At 35.7% G+C, this 22,192-nt stretch overlaps 1 pseudogene; it reads right to left on the bottom strand.

The window, feature by feature from the left end:
* Nucleotides 1–705: 705 nt before the first annotated feature.
* LOC145130030 (uncharacterized) lies at nucleotides 706–7,515 on the bottom strand (annotated as a pseudogene).
* Nucleotides 7,516–22,192: the final 14,677 nt, after the last annotated feature.

The raw sequence follows: 22,192 nt of genomic DNA, 5'->3' as shown, positions 1-22,192 counted from the left end.
GAAGTTTGGCCATGAGTTCTTCGAGTTCGAGTTCTGACCGGATGGTAAACTCCGTTATGACAATAACTCCAACTACACGAATGATACTATGATCCATAAAGAGGTGTTCCTCACGCCTTTAGTTCTCAAGGAATGTCGTCGTATCGTGTTTGATTTTGAGGTTGATTTTTTCCCTTTTCCCTTTGTTTAATTTTCAATCGTCAGGCGTTTTAATATATTTAGGGTTCAGTTCTTATCATTTTAGGTATTTCGATATTATTTGATTTGTAGACGTTTAGTTTTTTAGTAGAATGTTAGGGTTCCAATGAGAAAGTAATGGAGTTGAGACAACGAATTGATTTCTCCAACACATTGCTTGCGTTAGGCAGTTTTACCCTTATTTAATTTGAAAATGTTAGGGTTTTAACAACTTTTTGGGTTCAATCTTGGATGATACTGTATGTATTTGTAAGGTAGATTATGAAGGAAGATGATAACAACTGGCCAAAACCAGACCGTGTAGGAAGACAAGAAATGAAGATTGTGATGGGAAATGAACATCTATTTTACTACTTCAAAGATTGTTTCACTCATGGATGTGCAAACCAGTAAAGATCTTGAAGGCATTCGAATCTTATATCATCGTTTTCATGTGTGGATTGATACTTGGAGTCATTGGTTCAAGCATAACTCAAGGTTCATCAATATAAACCATATAATATATCATTATACTTCTTTTCTTTTCTTTCTTCTTATCTTTCTCTCGTTATTTCATGAATTTGAATCATATTTTGACACTGTTAGTATGCTAGGCATGGCTTTTGGTACTGGATGGTCTTCTCAATAAAGAGAAAGATGACTCTAAGTTGGTTAATATTTAGTAATCATGTATAAACAGGGTAATAGGGTATTATAGTTGTTTATTTGATCCAAATGATGATTTTACTTAAATATTATGGTACCAAATAACTATGAGAGGATGAAGAAGTCATTATGTTGCCGGAGTTCCTTTGACTGGTATCCATTTCAGTTTAGAGTTCTTGTGGGAATATGTTGATGTCACTCTTGACTGGACATGTATTAACCATCCAGATATCGAACTCCCGTTATGATTTTATTTATTTTCTTGTTTTCTAATTTAAGGCTTTAAATATGTAGGCATATGTTGATGTTGTTCTTGATGTTGATCTGCTATCACATTTCATCACACCTACATCGAGATTGACTTCCATGAGTAAACATGGCGTATCCGACATTGAAAATGCAAAAGGTAGGTTTTCTTTATCCTTTTTATTTACTAACCTATATTCAAATTGGAATGGAATTGTGAATTCCAACACATAATGGAAAAGGAATGGGATTGGTAAACCTTTGGGGAATATTATCTTTGTTTTTCTTTTGTTTGCAAATTCCTTGTTAGTTGTTATAGTTATATTTCTAAGTGAATTAATGGTTAAACAGGTAATGAGATCACCATTTCAACTTGTGGGTTTGCACATTCAAATTGGTTCTAAATAATGCAGCTTCATTGTTTGATGACATGGATCCAACAAAAGTAGAGGCTAAGGCTAAGGTCAATGATCTTGAAAGGTACATTTTAAAATTTGTTTTTCACTTTTTTGCAATGGTAGGTGTTTTTTTCCGATTCTTTACGTAATATGCTTATGATTGTTGAATGTGTCCTTGAGACTCCTGATCGGTTAAAAAACCACCTTTTGGTCATTATATATAGTATCCTACTTTCATGATTTTACTATTTTAACATTGTACTTTGAGAAATCTTATCAATTTGTGAAAACATGTTCTTGTTGCAGTAAATTGAGAGATGCTAAAAGAAATACAATGAAGACAAACACACCTTAAATAGCAATTGGCGGGTTTTATGAGATAGTTTAATAATCACTCGATAATCCAACAAATGATTTTTTTTAAACTAAGTTGTTAAACATTTATTATATTTTGTATATAATTGTATTAGACATTTTTAACGTATTACACAATTTATATAGGATGTTTATTAATTTAAGTTGTTTAACATACATGGTGTTAATTCGTCAATATTTGGCATATAATTAAATGATTTTGAATTGTTTAGCAATAATTATAACATAAAATAAATGTGATGGAATGCCAACAATACTCAAGGATTATATATATATATATATATATATATATATATATATATATATATATATATATATATATATATATTACTTGTCACTAAAATCAACAATAACCATGAGAAACAAAAAAACATATCACTAATAGTAGGTTATGGTCACAGTTAAATTTATTATGTGTCACTAAAATTCAATAATAGTCATGACAAACAAACAAAACGTGTGACTAAAAGTAATTTATGGTTTTGGTTTAATATATTACGTGTCACTAAAAGTCAATAATAGCCATGGCAAACGAAAAAAAACATGTGACTAATACCAGTTTATTATCATGTTTTAATATATTATGTGTCACTAAAAGTCAAAATAGCAATGAAAACAAAACAACTTGTGAGGGAAAGTAGTTTATGGTGACGGTTATCAAAAAAAGATTGAAAAAACTACAAAAATTGGTACCATACGGTGACAATTTTTACCTATAGTAACGGTTTTTATGGGTTATAGTCCCCATAATTAAACGTCACCATAACTTATCTTTAATTATACGACCTTTCCTTACGCACCGAATGAAAAAGAAAAAAACTTGTCATAAAATGTCTGGTGATAGGTTTTTTGCGTGACCAAAGCCCAACTTTGCACTAGTGAAAACCGGTCCTATTTAAACCATTCTCTTTCTTGATTCTCAGTTGAACCGATTGGAATCATTATTTAAAACATTAGGCTTTTTGAAAATGGCATATGACATATGGCTTATGGATTATCGCTTTAGTCTTATGGATCATGGTTTTTGATATGTGGATTGTAGTTTTAGGCTATAGGCATAGGGCTTACGGATTAGGTCTTAGTGCTTAATGCTTGTGGCTTATGGCATATGGTCGACGACTTGTTGCTTAGGATTGTAGTTTATTGTTTATGGCTTATGAATTATGTTTGTGACTTAGGCATTAAGACTTATGGACCTATGTCTTCCTATAACTTTATCTACTTCACCCGCCCCATAAAATATTATCTTACATAATTACTTGTCAAGGTCGGCCCAGACGATCGCCCATGGCCCATGTCTCTAGGGGCCAAAAAATTATCGACTACGTCCGATACATATACATACATACATACATACATGTATGTGTACACATTACGTAGTCCATAATTTTTTCCCCCCCTTAGAGACATGGGCCATTGGGAGATCATCTATGCGAACCGTGACAAGTAAATATGTAAGATAATATTTTATTCGACGGGTGAAGTACATAAACTTACATGAAGACATAGGTCCGTATGTCTTAAGTCGTAAGTCATAAACATAATTTATAAGCGATAAACCATAAACTATAATCCTAAGTTAGAAGTCGTTGACCATATTCCATAAGCATTAAGCACTATGACAATGAGTCCAATCGGTTGAAACGAGAACCACAGAAGGTAGTGGTTCAAATAGGACCGATTTTCACTACTACAAAACTGGGCTTTGAGCACGCAAAAAACCTGTCACAATAGACATTTTACAATGTTTTTTTTCCAGTTAGTGTGTAAGGAAATGTCGCATCATTAAAGATAAGTTATGGTGACGTTTAATTATAGGGACTATAAGCCATAAAAACCGTTATTGTAAAAACTATCACAGTAGGGTACCGAATAGTTTTTTCAATCATTTTTTGATAACACCGTCACCGTAAACTACTTTCCCTCACAGGTTGTTTTGTTTTTCATTGCTATTGCAAACTTTTATTGACATATAGTATATTAAAACATGACAATAAACTAGTATTGGTCACATTTTTTTCATTTCTCATTGGTTATTATTGAATTTTAGTGACACGTAATATATTAAACCATGACCATAAATTACTTCTAGCGTGTGTGTGTGTGTATATATATATATATATATATATATATATATATATATATATATATATATACACCTTATAAAAACATTTATGGCCAAATGCTGAATTTTAAGTCGTACAACTCCATAATGGAATATAAACAGTCAATTTATGCATTAATTATATTACAAAAAATTTAGGGTTTTTGGAGGCCTCTTAGTCTAATGAGGAAACAAAATTTGAATATGAATAATGTACCACTATTTTATTATTCAAATTTAGGGTTTCTAGGTTATCTGATAAGTATAAATAGGGGAGTCCCATAGCCAAAATCGGCCTACACCTTTCATACCTCAAGAAATCATATTTCTCCTCCCCCCTCCTATTTATTCGGTCCTAGGGTTTCCTAAGGATTTGGGTGTGACACATCAAAGGCTACCATACAATTGGAGCTAAGTTTTAGGCTAGTTGTGACAGGCTACCATACAATTGGAGCTAAGTTTTACAAGGATACTTCAAGAGGTTGATTAGCTTAATTCGATTTAAGCCAAGGTATGTTTCATACGCATAATTTCGATTATCATAGGATGTTAATTTTGATTCAAAACGTATGTTTCTATTAATTGTAAAAAGCCATAGATCCTCTTAGTTTGCATGTTCCTATAAGTGTTTATGTGCAATTCCAGAAGGACATGTGATTTATAACCTAAAAACCCTAATAGATCCAGTTATTAAAAATCAAATATTTGATTCTACTTTTGGCATCACAAACTCGTCTTTAAAGTTCTCCAAAATATCGACAAGGACTACAGTTGGTTAGACACTAGTCATAAAAGAATCACACCTTACAACTTTCTCCGGAGACAGAATCTTGACCCGAGTCTTCTACCAGTGAAAAATGGTTTTCAGCTTGCTCTTTTTCTTCGTCTGAGTCTTCTGACAACAACCTCTCCAGCTCCTTAAAATGTTTTTCTGGATCAAATAGTTCATCATGCAGCTTTAGTGCTTGTAACTCACACTCAATAATGACATCAAGTGTATCCATTTTAAAATAAACATAAAAACTAAAAACTAAAAACTAAACTATATACAAAGTTTAACTAACAAATAAATAATCCAAACTAAATACAATCGTTCTCCTCGGCAACGACTCTAAAAACTTGGCATGTATATATCAAGGTTGGAAAAAACGTTCGGCGGTAGCTTGGCGGTGGACTAGGGTCAAGGGATTAATCGACTAGGCGGGGATTAATCGGGGACCATTAATTATTAAGAAAATTATTTAAAAATTAATAAGTCTAACTTTAATCCTAATAATATAAGTAAATAAGCAAAAAAGTTTAATAACAAGTTCAACAAACACAACAAATTATCATCCAAAATAAACATAAAAGGACATCTGACTCATAATGAGTTCAACAAGCATACGAAATTATCCTACAACAAAGTCCATAACAAGTTTAAGTAGCACAAAACAAAATCATATTTTCTTTTAATCTTCTCCACATACTTCCATTATTTGAACCCCATCCGACTCATATTCGTCTTCTTCTAGCACTTCCTCCTCACTTTTGGACTCAAAATCTCCATCGGAAAGTTCCCTCATTCTTGAACTTTCTCGGGGAGCTTCACTATCATTGGTTGCTAGAGCTTCATTAACCGTTTCGGGGTCTTCTTCAACTACATCACGATTATCACAATCAACAAACCAATCTTGAGCCGAGTGTGAATGATTTGCTAATAGCACTTCCATAGTTCTATCTTTTCTCTTTTGGTTTTTTTCCATTAAATTAGCATTGAATTGAACATAAACAAGATTGTTCAATTTCCTTGTCTCCAATCTATTTCGTTTTTTTGTATGTACCTAGAAATATGAACACAACAAAGAGTTGAAATGTGATTAATATTTAAATTTTATAAAATTTAAATTTAATACTTTATGTTACTAACCCCCTCAAACGTGCTCCAATTCCTTTCACAACCCGATGAACTACTAGATAATGAAAGAATCCTCATTGCAATCTTTGTCAAATGAGGAGTTGTGCCACCAAATAGTCCCCACCAACTAGCTATAATTTTTGAAACAAAAACACATTATTAATCGATAAATATAAAAAATTTATAAAATAGATAACTAAAAATAAAATGAATTACCCGGATCGAACTCGGCATCGTTCACCGCACAATGTTTAATTGCAAGATCGCAACCAAATCTATCAACTTTTTTCTTGTACTTTGGCAAGTCAATAGTCACGACTTGCCTTTGCAGCTCGAAATTTCCACGAAGTATTGTATCAAAAAAATCAAGAACGCCATTCATTATATCGGGATCATATTGGATTTTTGGATCCATATAATGATAATACGGATTCAAAAGATACGACGTTAAATGTAAACTTGAATCTAGACAACCTTTCATTTTTTTGTCTATGATATCTATAATAGGCTTGTAAGCTTTCTCGTTACCACCCAATGATTTGATAATTTCTTCTTTTACACCTTTAATCTTTTCGTAAACAAAACCCATTGAGGGCTTCCAATCCGCATCAACCATTCGAAGGACTTTCACCAAAGGAGAGAACACCTTTAAACATTGTGTCACATCGGACCAAAATTGGATATTTGACACCGTTTTATACGAGGCAATCCCTTTAGGCTTACTGGAAAATTTACATTCCTCCCATTGGGTGCTAGAAAACATATGTCTTAGTTGCTCCTTTTTTTCAGCCAAACTTTGTAATGTTAGGAAGGCGGAAGCAAATCTCGTGACTCCCGGTCGGATAATTTCCCTTTTGTTGGTGTAACTTCTCATCATCGCCAAGGTTTTGTGGTGAGCGTAAATGAATATGGTTAGTTTCTTTGCTTGATCTAGGATTTTTTTAAACCTTGGGAGTGCTCCGATACCTTGAAGAAATAAACACAATTAAATAACAAAATATAGTACAAAATAAACATTCTAAAACGAAATAAAGTAATAAATATAATAAATACAATAAGTAAACAAAATAATGTACAAACCTTCAAGCATAAGGTTAATTGTATGTGTTGCACATGATGTCCAAAAAATAGATGGTCTTTTCTCTTTTAGCAACTTTGCCGCCCCCATGTTATTTGTGGCATTATCAGTCACAACTTGAACATGCTCGTGACCAACTTGTTGAATGCAAGAATCCACATACTCAAATATGTTTTGGCTTGTATGTGCTTCGTTGGAAAAATCTTTTGAAGATAAAAAAAACAGTACCCATCTTCGAATTAACACATAAATTCATAATGCTCCTCCTCTTTCGATCGGACCAAACATCTGTCATAATCGAGCATCCATCCTCTTTCCATTCTTGTTCATTTTTTTTCAACAACTTTTTTGTTCTTTCAACCTCATGCTTTAAAAGTGTGTCACTCAAAGCATATCTACTAGGAGGTGGAAGCCCGGTTCCAAATTGTCCAACAACCTCCAACATCATTTTGAAGCTATCCCTTTCAAATGCATGAAAAGGAATCGCACTCTCATATGCCCACCTACTAATGTATTTATGGACCGTTAATATTCTTTCTTTCCGGACAGCATTGTTAAGATCAACATTTTTCATTTTCTTGCATTCAAAGCTTCTTCGGGGTTTATTATGTTTGCAAAACAATCCATGGGGCCTATAACATTTGGTGATTTCGACCCCAAAGAAGCTTCTACTCCATCCACGCGATCATTAAATTCTTGTCTCACCTCTGATCTTAAGTCCTCATCTTGCATTTGTTTAGCTTTCTTTTTTAACTTCCCTTCATTAATAGAATTTCGACATTTCAATTGATCATCTTTTGTAGAATTTGGACATGAAGATACGTTCCCCTTCACATGAGCAATATGTTGTTTCATTCTAGTAATCCCCCCGCCAAACGTTTTTCCACGCAATTTACATTTCAAACTATCCAAATTGCTTTTATCCGGGATAAAACCATATTCCCAACCAACATCATCCGAATTCCGTTTATGTGCATCCGCGGCGGTTGATCCCACAGATGGTGTAGTTGAAGCATTAGAAGTCATTGATTGTCAACTGTAATCATAATCATCACATTAACACATTAATGATTATCAATCAACCAAACACCTTACAATTGCTCAACATATCTTACATATTCATGTTAAATGCTAAAGTGATAGAAAAAAACTTAACAGGTTCATATTAGTTCTAAAACAGATTAACATGTTCATATTAGTTCTAAATAAGATTAACATGTTCATATTAGTTCTAAAACAGATTCAAAATATGCATGTTAAACAGATTAGAGCTACAAATAAAGTAACTAACACAACAAATTAAACAGATTGGAGCTGAAAACTTGAACTGGAAACATATAAGATTCCAAAGATGCTTAAACAGATTCATCAGATTACAAATTACTTAATCTCAAATAACACAACAGATTCAACAGTTGGAAAATAAGACAACATATTAACAGTTGGAAAAATGCTTAAACAGATTAAACAGCTAGAAAATAACACAAGTAGACAACTAATAAAAAAATATGCTTGAACTAAAAAATTGAATCGGAAATGTAACATATGGATTTCTAGAAATTGCAATTGGTGCAGCAAATAGAAGAATGGGAAGTGGAGACGGGATACTAACCTGAAGGATAAGTCTTCAGACGAACAGCAGGCGTTGAACAAAGAGCAGAAGGCGTCGAAGCCTCTCACAGAACCTTAGCAGGCGACGATGCACTTCAGACGAACCCAATATGCTTCAGTCTAACTTCCGATGAGCAAGATGGCAGCGTCCGGAGAAGAAGAGAGCGACGTCGTAATTGGCGAAGAACATGGCACCGTTTCGTTCTTGAGTCCGACAGAGAGAATTTCAAAAAGAAAAAAAGATTGAATGCGATGGAATGGGGTAAATCGGATGGAACCCTACCATAATTATTACATTTTGACAATTTTAGCCCCTGAAATTTTTTAAATCCCGTTGACCCGCGTTGACAGATAATCGCGCCTAGACTCGCCTAGCTCCGATAATATCCGACTTTAACCGGTTTTGACCAGGTCCGATTAGAGAGGCCGATTACCTAATAACGTTATCAGTGGAGGACCGCCAAGCGCCTAGGCCGATATTTACAACACTGGTATATATATATATATATATATATATATATATATATATATATATATATATATTATCATATCTTATGTTTATAAATCCTAATCTATTGCAGCTAAACAAATATACATTACAAGTAGCGAACCTGATCTTGTGGTAGTATAGTTTCGGTAAGATGAGGTGTTGATCTCTGGGGGAATGGGATTCACTTCAGATAAGTTCACATTTAGTTAATGTAACACCCGCAGATTCAGGCTAGTCAATTAAAATAATAAGGATTAAAAATGATTTTTTTTATATAGAAGATTATCTATGATAAATAATCTTAACCAAAGTAATAGTTAGGGTTAACAATTGTAACCTATTCGACGTAATAAAGAATAATTACTTGAATATTATATGTTTCATGATTATTATAATATAATAAAATAGGAAAAATCAGTTGAATCGTCCGTAAATCGTAAAAACAAGTGCGCCAAAACATATATATATATATATATATATATATATATTATATTTAGGAAGTATATGTCGTCCCGATCCCGAAAATATAAATTTCGTCGAAATCTGAATTCGTATGAATTAGATATGATTTTTATAAGATATAAAAGTCAGCCGCGCACAACGAATGTATGACGTAAAAAGCTACGAAGAGAATGGTTGGGTTTTAGCTAATGAGACCAAAATGAAAATCGTAGTACTCCTTAAAATAGGAATTTTGAGAAAAAGAATGCCAAAAACGGAGTCCGTACGAGAGAGTTATGATTTAAGCAAAATCATTTAATTTTATAAAAAAATGGACAAAAATATAAATTCAAAATTAGCTGACGGATCTAAACGAAAGTTGTATATCTCGTCGACAGCTACGCATGGATATAAAGAACGTTAAAAACGAAGTTCGTATGAAGGAGTTATAATTTTTAATAGCACATTTACGTATTAAAATAAAGTGTAAATCATATATACATATACATACATATACATATGTATATATCGTTAGAAAGGTATCGACGATGCAGTCGTTATAAGACTAGTGTTGAGTACTTTCGACATTAGTTTAGTACAAATATCATTAAATCTATTTAAAATAGCATTATAAAGGGGTGTTTAGTCATTTATATAACTATAAGGTCATTAAGTAACTATGGAGGATAGTTTTTGAAAATTCAATCACTATAAATAAGAGCCTCTAGCTCTCATATTTCTTGCACAATTCTCTTGATTCAAGAGTCTTTCCCTTCTTATCCCCCGAGCATTTCAGTCCCTCGTGATTCGAGTTCTCTTTCTGTAGTTTTAGTATAGTAAGGTAAGCGCTGAAGCGCTGCAAGAATCTTTCTCAGAAAGATTCAGCAACGAAGTTCTGCCCCTGCAAAGCCCGACTCCTAGCTAGAACTCCCTTGTAAGTTTCGTCGAAGGAAATTATATTGTTAAGAAGCGAAGCGCTGTCCGAGTTTGGAATCATCACTTTAACAAGTGAGTGCATAGTTACTTTCATCTTACACATAAATATGAAGTATTTTATATAAATTACGTGCTATGTGCGCATATTATTTGAATTCTTGCTTTCTATGTTGGATGAACGATTTTATACATGTTTTAAATAATTTAAACTGTATATGTATTTTATATCTACGAATATGTTGTGTAAAACATGGGTAGATGAATAATGAGAAATAAAAGATGCTATGAGTGAACATTGGCAGCTATAGACTTAGTGCCTAACAAATAACATCGGCAGCTATGGACTTAGTGCCTATCGAATAAACATTGGTAGCTATATACTTAGTACCTGTTAGATAAACGTTGGTAGCTATGGACTTAGTACCTCTTAAATAAACGTTGGTAGCTATGGATTTAGTACCTATTAGCTGAACACTGGTAGCTATGGATTTAGTACCCGATGAATGAACTTTAGAAGCTATGGAATTAGTGCTTTACGAACAAGCATTGGCAGCTATGGACTTAGTGCCTATCATATAAACCCTGGAAGCAATGGGCTTCGAAATGAACGAATGCAGGATAAATGATTCTTAGGGTAGATCCTTAAGAGAAAGGAAGATAATGGGGATGGGTAATTGGGTTGATTGTTTGATGTTTAAATATAATAATTAAATTATTGTGGGTTGAAAACCCTATGTACTCACCAGGTTTCCCAACCTGACCCACTCAAGCTTATTTATATCACAGGTGTCGATATGAAGCTACTTTACACTGAGGGATTTAAAAGAGATGTAGATCACTAGTGTAAACGAATGTAAGATCTGTTTATGCTTATGTTTCTGTATTGACGATGACATCCCAAATGTTTTAAAATGGATAAAAATACATTTCTTCGGAAATGCTTTGATAACGTATTTATCATGTTTTTCTGGGAACAAATTCCGCAACGTTTTTATTAAAAGAGGTACTCTAATTTTTATAAAGTATAAACAAAATCGGTCTTTTCTGGCCGTGAAAATGGGGATGTCACAGTTGGTATCAGAGCATTAGTTTAAGCGAACTAGGAATATGGATTTATTTCTAGACTTAAACTTAGAATGCTAAGCGATGATCGTGACGAGTGTGTCTAATAAAATTTAGGTAATACACCTGAATAGACACAAGCACTAGCTAATTTAGGGAAAATGCCTAACATGCTTTTATGTGCTAAATGACTTATGATGCTTTATGATGCTAAATGTATGATCGGATTTATGGTCTGTTGCCGACCGGATCTGGAAAATTTTATGTGTTTAGATTTCTAAACGTTTAATTACGGTATTAGAACTGGCATGTAACGTTTCGGAATAATAGGGAGATTACACATCAATCGTAAATAAAATCTTTCCTATCTTAATTCTCGTCGTTTCGCCCCAAACGTCTGATTTGGTGTATAGAACGAGATGGCAAGAACCCGAATTGGAGTCGGGAACGCAAACGGAAACGGGAATCAACCCCCAGTGATTGAGCAAATACCTGTTGTGGTAGCCGCTCCTGAGCCAGTCACGATGGCCAGGGTACAAGCGATGATCCAGATGATGTTGGATCGTCAAATGGAGGAGACCAGACGCTTACTTCAACAGAACCGAGAGGAAGCTACAATTCCGATCGTACAACCTGAACTGGTCCCCGAACAATCGGAGGAAGGAAACTACACCCGCCCTGTGAGTCAAGCTGAGACTCAAGGAGAACAAAGAAATGGTCCGGAGAGGGGAAACGACAAGGATGGGCGAATGTATAAGAACTTCTTGAGTGCAAAACCATCGAGTCTTTTCGGAAGCCCGAAGCCGGTTGAGATTATGGACTGGATCTACGAAATGGAGATGGTGTTTGAGGGCTGTGACTATAGCGACAGGCAAAAAACCGTCTTTGCAGTCAGAAAATTAAAGTATGGAGTGCTAAGCTGGTGGAAGCAACTAGCAAACACAATGCCCAAGGGAGAAGCAAGCAAGATGTCTTGGGAAGATTTCCTGGTTCAACTGAAAATTCATTACTGCTCTGAGCAGGATCTCTGGAGATCAACAATGAGTTCCAGAATCTGAAGAAGGGAAGGATGAGTGTAACGCCCGTAGATCCGGGCTAGTCAATCTAGAGACAATGAGCATCAAAAATGAGTTTTTGATGGAAGATTATTTAAAAGGAATAGTCTGAATAAAAGTTGTAGCATATGTTACAAGGACTCCGTACATATAAAGAACGCCGAAATCCGAGTTATAACGAAGAAGTTATGGCACGTCGAAGTTTCGCGGCAAAACCGGCACTACACCGGGAAATGTAAAATAGTGAATTTACGATAGAGGAATTTTTGTCCTTAGTAATCTAAACAAAAGTTGTAGTATACGTTAAACCAAGAACATACAAAAAAAAAAGAACGCCCAAATCTGACTTCGTATGAGGAATTTATGAATTTTCTAAGATTTGGCATAGCAGTGCACGGCCCGAAGCTCGAGTTTTAGTTCGACCAGTTTTTGGCTTACGCGACCTAAATGAGAGTTGAAGATCTCATTAATAGGAACTCAACGATAAAAAGACAGAAGAAAACAGAGTCTTTATGAAGAAGTTACGAATTTTACGCGGACATTTAACAGTGTAATCTTCTCATACTATTAACTTTAAAATCGGTCGAGAATTAGCCGATGGAGTCAAAGGGAAAGTTGTATATCTTGTCTTTACCTACGCGTGAATATAAAGAACGTCAAAAAGGGAGTTCGTATGCGAAAGTTATGAATTTTTAAAGATTGACTGTTTTACTTGTGTCCGGCGCCACATGTCAGCACCAGACTTCGCCTTGGAGCCTACGCAGGGCTCACGACGTGAGCACCCTTTCTCACGACGTGAATCGGCCCAGACAGCCTATAAATAGAGGCGTAAATCACCCCCAAAACTCACACCTTTCATACTCTTTCTCTCCCATTACCCCAAACCCTCTTCCCCCTTCCTTAGCACCTCCTAGGTGTTAGACGCGAGTCCCGGAGCGCTGGAAGGCTCCGAGAAGAAGAGCTTTCGGCTCGAAAGTTATGCCCCTGCAGAGCCCGGCTCCTAGCCAAACCCCTGGTAAGTGAGATATGTTTACCCTACCTTATGTATAACTTATGTTTAAATATAGTAATGTTATTAGGACCTTATAATAAATATATGGGCTACTATTATGAGTTATATAAGTGTCGTTATAATATCTTTTTAACCACTCGCGGTTCGGGGAATCTGGTTTGGAGGGCCGCTTGGGTTGCTGGATTTCAGAAGTGCTATATGCCAAAATGATCCTGTCCTCCGGTGTTCCATGTCTGGCCCCTGTCTGTACATAGTGAGTGAAAAGTATTGTGTTAACGCTTATATAATAGTAATAATGGCAAGACTATTAATTAGTCTCGTCGAACGTTAGACTAAACTCTAGTGGTAATAATATTAGGTTCTGTCAAATGAGTTGTATAAAGTAAACGAAGTGTTGTCCGAGTACCGAATCACCACCTTATCAGGTGAGTGCATAGTTACTTTCATCTTACACATAGATATGAAGTATTTAACATAAATTATGTGCTATGTGCGAATATTATCTGTATACTTGCTATCTATGCTGGATGAACAATTTTATACATGTTTTAAATGATTTAAATTGTATATATATTTTATATCTACAAAATATGTTGGGTAAACATGGGTAGATGAAATATGAGTCGGATGATGAGGTGAGAGGTGAAATAGACCATGAGGTGAGGGTGAGAGGTGGACGATGTGAGAAGCCTTTTACCCAAATGTTGGCCCCGTCATCTAGCAGAGTATGGATGACAACCACGGACTATTCTAGACAGTCCAGTGGAACACTAGCATGCTCGCAACCTGTAGGTGTTGTGAACGATGTGTTCACCGGTGTACTCTAAAAACCCATTGACATGTATTGCGAGTGGACTCGCGAAAATGATACTGTCAATAAACGATATAACCCTGGTAGCTGTGCCCGAAGGACAATACCGGCAGCTGCGCCTCATAGAGAATGTCACAATTCTGGCAGCTGCGCCTAAGTGATTGAACTAGCAGATGTGCTTGACAGCTGTGTTATAGGCAACGATGGACTTCGTGCCTATTCCTTAGGACAATCCTTAGGAATGAATGAATGAAGAATAGCTGACCCTTATGGTAGATCCTTAAGATTAAAGAATAGAATGGGCATGGGTAATTGGGTTAATTGTTTGATGATTAAACATAGTAATTATATTAATGTGGGTTGAAAATCCTATGTACTCACCAGGTTTCCCAACCTGACCCACTCAAGCTTATTTGTATCACAGGTGTCGATATGAAGCTACTTTACACTGAGAGATTTAAAAGAGATGTAGATCACTAGTGTAAATGAATGTAGGTTCTATTTATGATTATGTTTCTGTATTGACGATGACATCCCAGTGTTTTAAAGAAGAATAAAATACATTTTTTCGGAAATGATTTGATAACGTATTTATCATGTTTTTCTGGGAACAAATTCCGCAACACATTTCTTTAAAAGATACTCTGATTTTCAAAATAAAGCATAAACAAATCGGTCTTTTCTGGCCGTGAAAATGGGGATGTCACAGTTGGTAGCAGAGCATTAGTTTAAGCGAACCAGGAATAAGGATTTATTTCTAGACTTAAACTTAGAATGCTAAGCGATGACCGTGAGGAGTGTGTCTAATATATTTTAGGAAGTACACCTGAATAGACACAAGCACTAGCTTAATTAGGGAAGATGCCTAAAATGCTTTTATGTGCTAAATGATCTGTGATGCTTTATGCTATCATTTGATCGGATCTATGGTATGTTGCCGACCAGATCTGGAAATTTTATGTGCTCAGGTTTCTAAACGTTTAATTACGATATTAGAACTGGCATGTAACTTTTTGGAGTAATAAGGAGGAATACGCGTCTAAATCTTCCTCTATCTATATTCTCGTCTCGATACACCGAACGCCTGCTTTGGTGTGCAAAACATCATGGTGAAGACTCGTAGTGAATTAAGTAAATTGAGGAAATGAGAAGGCTTACGATACTGAGTGGTACCGATCGGAAGATATCGTAAGAGTGATATCTTGCCTTTAGAACGTGTTTAAGAAATAATACGTCTAGTACGGGAGAAGTACACTTTTGATTAGCAGAAAGAAAGATTTTTGGTATAATCCATGAAGTTATCCCATCGTCTGACATTTCCATCACCAATCGAGTTGAAGCAGAATTGATGATTGAAGATACACATGGAAGAAGTCCTAGTAGAGTCTAGGGAAAATTATATGATTGTTTGGACACATTTGTATGTGTTAAAAATTGTTTTTGTGATAATGACTTGGAGAACTGCGAGACAATACTTGGGACGAGTATGAGTAGGTGTGAATGGTAGTAGAGGCCTATACTACTGGAAGCACAGGACTCACACTTGGATCAGGGAAAGTCACAAGGTTACCAAGAAGCTAGTAATTGATTTCGTTTTGTTCAAGTATGTCGTTACCATCGTTTCGGTAATTACTAAGGAGATGATTATTATTCCGACCCTAGTGGTGATATCAAATTGAGTCCGACTACGATGAGTATGTTACGTGGTTCAGAGAACCAAGTTCGATGTAGCATCTGACTGAAGCCAGAAGATTGAAGTGAAAGATAATCGAAGCGATCAATAGAAGTATCGCGCTCATAGTTATAGAAGTTGGTAGCTAGAAATGCTACATGTTGAAATGTGATTATATCACATTATAACATGAAGGAAAGTATATTCCATTCCAGAATTTGACTCTAAGAGACCTGAGTCTAAGCATTGCAACCTACGATGAGAGGTTATTAGAACGTGACCCATCAGTCTATTATAGAAATCAAACAACTTATCTTAAGTTTTTAAGAAGAAGAAGCAGTCTCCAGTAAGGATCGAGATTGTGAATTGAAGGTCATAATTTGGAGTCTAACGTGAGATGGGGAGCAAGTGCAAGATCGAGCACCGCCTGCAATCAAGGAGTCCAAGAGTTAGATACTCGTTCGAAGCAACATAGAAGTTACGGTTATTACCTAGGATGAAAAGATAACGTATGGAGTCATTATACAGCCCTGTTTCGTTGATGATTTCGGGACATAATCATCCTAAGGGGGGATAATTGTAACGCCCATAGATCCGGGCTAATCAATTTAGAGACATTGAGCATCAAAAAGGAGTTTTTGATGGAAGATTATTTAGAAGGAATAGTCTTAATAAAATTTGTAGCATATGTTACAAGGACTCCGTACATATAAAGAACGCCGAAATCCGAGTTATAACGAAGAAGTTATGGCCCGTCGCAGTTTCCTGGCAAAACCGGCACGACACCGGGAAACGTAAAATAGAGAATTTACGATAGAGGAATTTTAAGCCTTAGTAATCTCACGAAAGTTGTAGTATACGTTAAACCGAGAACATACAAAAAAAGAACGCCCAAATCTGACTTTGTATGACGAAGTTATGAATTTTCTAAGATTTGGCAAAGCAGTGCACGGCTCGAAACTCGAATTTTAGTTCGAGCGGTTTTTGGCTTACGCGACCTAAATGAGAGTTGAAGATCTCATTAATAGGAACACAACGATAAAAAGACAGACGAAAACGGAGTATGTATGAAGAAGTTACGAATTTACGCGGACATTTAATAGTGTAATCTTCTCATACTATTAAATTTAAAATTTGTCGAGAATTAGCCGATGGGGTCAAAAAATAAAGTTGTAGATCTTGTCTTTACCTACGCGTGGATATAAAGAACGTCAAAAACGGAGTTCGTATGCTAAAGTTATGAATTTTTAAAGATTGACTGGAGCCTACGCAAGGCTCACGACGTGAGCACCCTTTCTTACGACGTGAATCGGCCCAGACAACCTATAAATAGAGGCGTAAATCACCCCCAAAACTCACACCTTTCATACTCTTTCTCTCCCATTACCCCCAAACCCTCTTCCCCCCTTCCCTAGCACCTCCTAGGTGTTAGAGGCGAGTCCCGGAGCGCCGGAAGGCTCCGAGAAGAAGAGATTTCGGCTCGGAAGTTCTGCCCCTGCAGAGCCCGGCTCCTAGCAAAACCCCTGGTAAGTGAGATATGCTTACCCTATCTTAAGTATAACTTATGTTTAAATATAGTAATGTTATTAGGACCTTATAATAAATATATGGGCTATTATTATGAGTTATATAAGTGTCGTTATAATATCTTTTTAACCACTCGCGGTACGGGGAATCTGGTTTGGAGGGCCGCTTGGGTTGCTGGATTTCAGAAGTGCTATATGCCAAAATGATCCTGCCCTCCGGTGTTCCATGTCTGGCCCATGTCTGTACATAGTGGGTGAAAAGTATTGTGTTAACGCTTATATAATAGTAATAATGGCAAGACTATTAATTAGTCTCGTCGAACGTTAGACTAAACTCTAGTGGTAATGATACTAGGTTCTGTCAAAGGAGTTGTTTAAAGTAAACGAAGTGATGTCCGAGTACCGAATCACCACCTTATCAGGTGAGTGCATAGTTACTTTCATCTTACACATAGATATGAAATATTTAACATAAATTATGTGCTATGTGTGAATATTATCTGTATACTTTCTATCTATGCTGGATGAACAATTTTATACATGTTTTAAATGATTTAAACTGTATATATATTTTATATCTACAAAATATGTTGGGTAAACATGGGTAGATGAAATATGAGTCGGATGATGAGGTGAGAGGTGAAATAGACCATGAGGTGAGGGTGAGAGGTGGACGATGTGAGAAGCCTTTTACCCAAATGCTGGCCCCGTCATCTAGCAGAGTATGGATGACAACCACAGACTATTCTAGACAGTCCAGTGGAACACTAGCAGGCTCGCAACTTGTAGGTGTTGTGAACGATGTGTTCACCGGTGTGATCTAAAAACCCATTGACATGTATTGCGAGTGGACTCTCGAAAATGATACTGTCAATAAACGAGATAACCCTGGTAGCTGTGCCCGAAGGACAATACCGGCAGCTGCGCCTCATAGAGAATGTCACAATTCTGGCAGCTGCGCCTAAGTGATAGAACTAGCAGATGTGCTTGACAGCTGTGTCATAGGCAACGATGGACTTCGTGCCTATTCCTTATTACAATCCTTAGGAATGAATGAATGAAGAATAGCTGACCCTTAGGGTAGATCCTTAAGATTAAATAAGAGAATGGGGATGGGTTATTGGGTTAATTGTTTGATGACTAAACATAGTAATTATATTATTCTGGGTTGAAAACCCTATGTACTCACCAGGTTTCCCAACCTGACCCACTCAAGCTTCTTTGTATCACAGGTGTCGATATGAAGCTACTTTACATTGAAAGATTTAAAAGAGATGTAGATCACTAGTGTAAATGAATGTAAGTTCTGTTTATGCTTATGTTTCTGTATTGAAGATGACATCCCAATGTTTTAAAGAAGAATAAAATACATTTCTTCGGAAATGATTTGATAACGTATTTATCATGTTTTTCTGGGAACAAATTCCGCAACACATTTCTTTAAAAGATACTCTGATTTTCAAAATAAAGCATAAATAAATCGGTCTTGTCTGGCCGTGAAAATTGGGATGTCAGAATGAGTGTCACCGAGTATGCTACAAGTTTTACGGAAAAGATGAAGCTTGTCCCCTACCTAGTTCCAACGGAACTTTCCAAGGTCAACAAGTTTGCCAATGGATTACCAGCGGACTTTGGTCCAATGGTCAAGCAAGCAACCACTTTGAAAGCCACCATCTGGGCAGCCAAGAATGTTGAGACCCAAATAAGGGAAAAGGGTCTGGAGAAAGCTGAAGTTGGCGAGAAGAGGAAGCTTGAAGGATCCTCAAGACCTGATAATAAGGGAAAGTTCTTAAAGTCTAACCTGGATGACCAAAGGTATGGAGCCAAGTGGTGTGAAAAGTGCAAGAAGAAGCACTTTGGAAGATGCAACGAAGAAGTAACCTGTTACAAATGTGGAAGGATCGGCCACTATTCCAAGGATTGTACACAAAATGATAAGGTGTGCTTCGGATGTGGAGGCAAGGGGCACACGTCTAGAGACTGCCCAAAGAAAAATGAAGCAGCAAGGCTAGAGGCACCACCAAAGCCAAGGGCATTCCACATGATCCTCGACGAAGCAGACAATAACGCGAGGAATCAAGGATGAGGACTTCTTATCCGAAGATCAAGTTATGCAGTAGCCATAGTTTCGTATGATGTAGCCTAGTAGAGGCATAGTCTAGGGTGAACTTGAACACCTATGTAATCGTTTCAAGGAATAATATAAAACCCTCATTTTGCTATCTGATGTGTTAAGCTGTTGTGTGGTTTTCTTGTATGGTGACTTGGAAAACTGCGAGACAATACTTGGGACGAGTATAAGTAGGTGTGAATGGTAGTAGAGGCCCATACTACCGGAAGCACAGGACTCACACTTGGATCAAGGAAAGTCACAAGGTTTACCAAGAAGCTTTGATTTCGTTTTATTCGAGTATGTCGTTACCATTGTTTCGTTAATGATTAAGAAGATGATTGTTAATCCGACCCTAGTGGTCATATCACATCGAGTGCGACTAAGATGAATATGTTACGTGGTTCAAAGTACCAAGATCGATGTAGCATCTGACTTAAGTCAGAAGATTGAAGTGAAAGATAATCGAAGCGATCAATAGAAGTATCACAACCGTTGTTAAGGTAAAGAGCTTGTAGCTAGATGTGCTACATGCTAGAATGTGATTATATCACGTTAGAACATGAAGGAAGGTATATTCCGTTCTGGAATTTGACTCTAAAAGACTTGAGTCTAAGCGTTGCATCATATGACGAGATCTCATTAGAACATGTCCCATCAGTCTGTTACGGTAATCGAAGTAAAGAACTTATCTTTATTTAAGTCTGTTTAAGAAAGAGCAAGAGTTTCCAATAAGGACTGAGTTTGTAACTCGAAGGTTAGGATTAAAAGTCCAACATAGGATAAATAGCGGGTGCAAGATTGCGCACCGCCATTAGTCAAGGAGTCCTAGAGTTAGATACTCATTTGAAAGGACATAAGAGTTATGATTACCACCTAGGATGGAAAGGAAATGAACAGAGTTATTATACAAGCTCTGTTTTTTTGATGATTCCGGGACGTAATCATCCTAAGGGGGAGATAATTGTAACACACGCAGATTCGGGCTAGTCAATTAAAATAATAAGCGTTAAAAATGATTTTTTTTATATAGAAGATTATCTAGGATAAATAATCTTAACCAAAGTAATAGTTAGGGTTAACAATTGTAACCTATTCGACGTAATAAAGAATAATTACTTGAATATTATATGTTTTCATGATTATTATAATATAATAAAATAGGAAAAATCAGTCGAATTGTCCGTAAATCGTAAAAATAAGTGCGCCAAAACATATATATATATATATATATATATATATATATATATATATATATATATATATATATATATATATATATATATATATATATATATATATATATATATATATATATATATATATATATATATATATATAGGAAGTATACGTCGTCCCGATCCCGAAAATATAAATTTCGTCGAAATCCGAATCCGTATGAATTAGATATGATTTTTATAAGATATAAAAGTCAGTCGCGCACAACGAATGTATGACGTAAAAAACTACAAAGAGAATGGTTGGCTTTTAGCTAATGCGACCAAAATGAAAATCGTAGTACTCCTTAAAATAGGAATTTTGAGAAAAAGAATGCCAAAAACGGAGTCCGTACCAGAGAGTTATGATTTTAGCAAAATCATTTAATTTTATAAAAAAAATGGACAAAAATATAAATTCAAAATTAGCCGACGGAGTCTAAACGAAAGTTGTATATCTCGTCGATAGCTACGCATGGATATAAAGAACGTCAAAAACGAAGTTCGTATGAACGAGTTATAATTTTTAATAGCACATTTACATATTAAAATAAAGTGTAAATCATATATACGTATACATACATATACATATGTATATATCGTTAGAAAGGTATCGATGATGCGGTCGTTATAAGACTAGTGTTGAGTACTTTCGACATTAGTTTAGTACAAATATCATTAAATCTATTTAAAATAGTATTATACAGGGGTGTTTAGTCATTTATATAACTATAAGGTCATTAAGTAACTATGGAGGGTAGTTTTTCAAAATTCAATCACTATAAATAAGAGCCTCTAGCTCTCATATTTCTTGCACAATTCTCTTGATTCAAGAGTCTTTCCCTTCTTATCCCACGAGCATTTCGGTCCCTCGTGATTCGACTTTCTCTTTCTATAGTTTTAGTATAGTAAGGTAAGCGCTGAAGCGCTGCAAGAATCTTTCTTAGAAAGATTCAGCAACGAAGTTCTGCCCCTGCAAAGCCCGACTCCTAGCTAGAACTCCCTTGTAAGTCTCGTCGAAGGAAATTATATTGTTAAGAAGCGAAGCGCTGTCCGAGTTTGGAATCATCACTTTAACAAGTGAGTGCATAGTTACTTTCATCTTACACATAGATATGAAGTATTTTATATAAATTACGTGCTATGTGTGCATATTATTTGAATACTTGCTTTCTATGTTGGATGAACGATTTTATACATGTTTTAAATAATTTAAATTGTATATGTATTTTATATCTACGAATATGTTGGGTAAAACATGGGTAGATGAATGATGAGAGATGAAAGATGATATGAGTAAACATTGGC

Source organism: Lactuca virosa, chromosome 1 (assembly GCF_052849685.1).
Source record: "Lactuca virosa cultivar CGN04683 chromosome 1, Lactuca_virosa_CGN04683_v6, whole genome shotgun sequence".
NCBI classification, from domain to species: Eukaryota; Viridiplantae; Streptophyta; class Magnoliopsida; order Asterales; family Asteraceae; genus Lactuca; species Lactuca virosa.
Note: the sequence above shows the minus strand (reverse complement) of the source record. Positions and strands in the feature narration are given on the sequence as shown.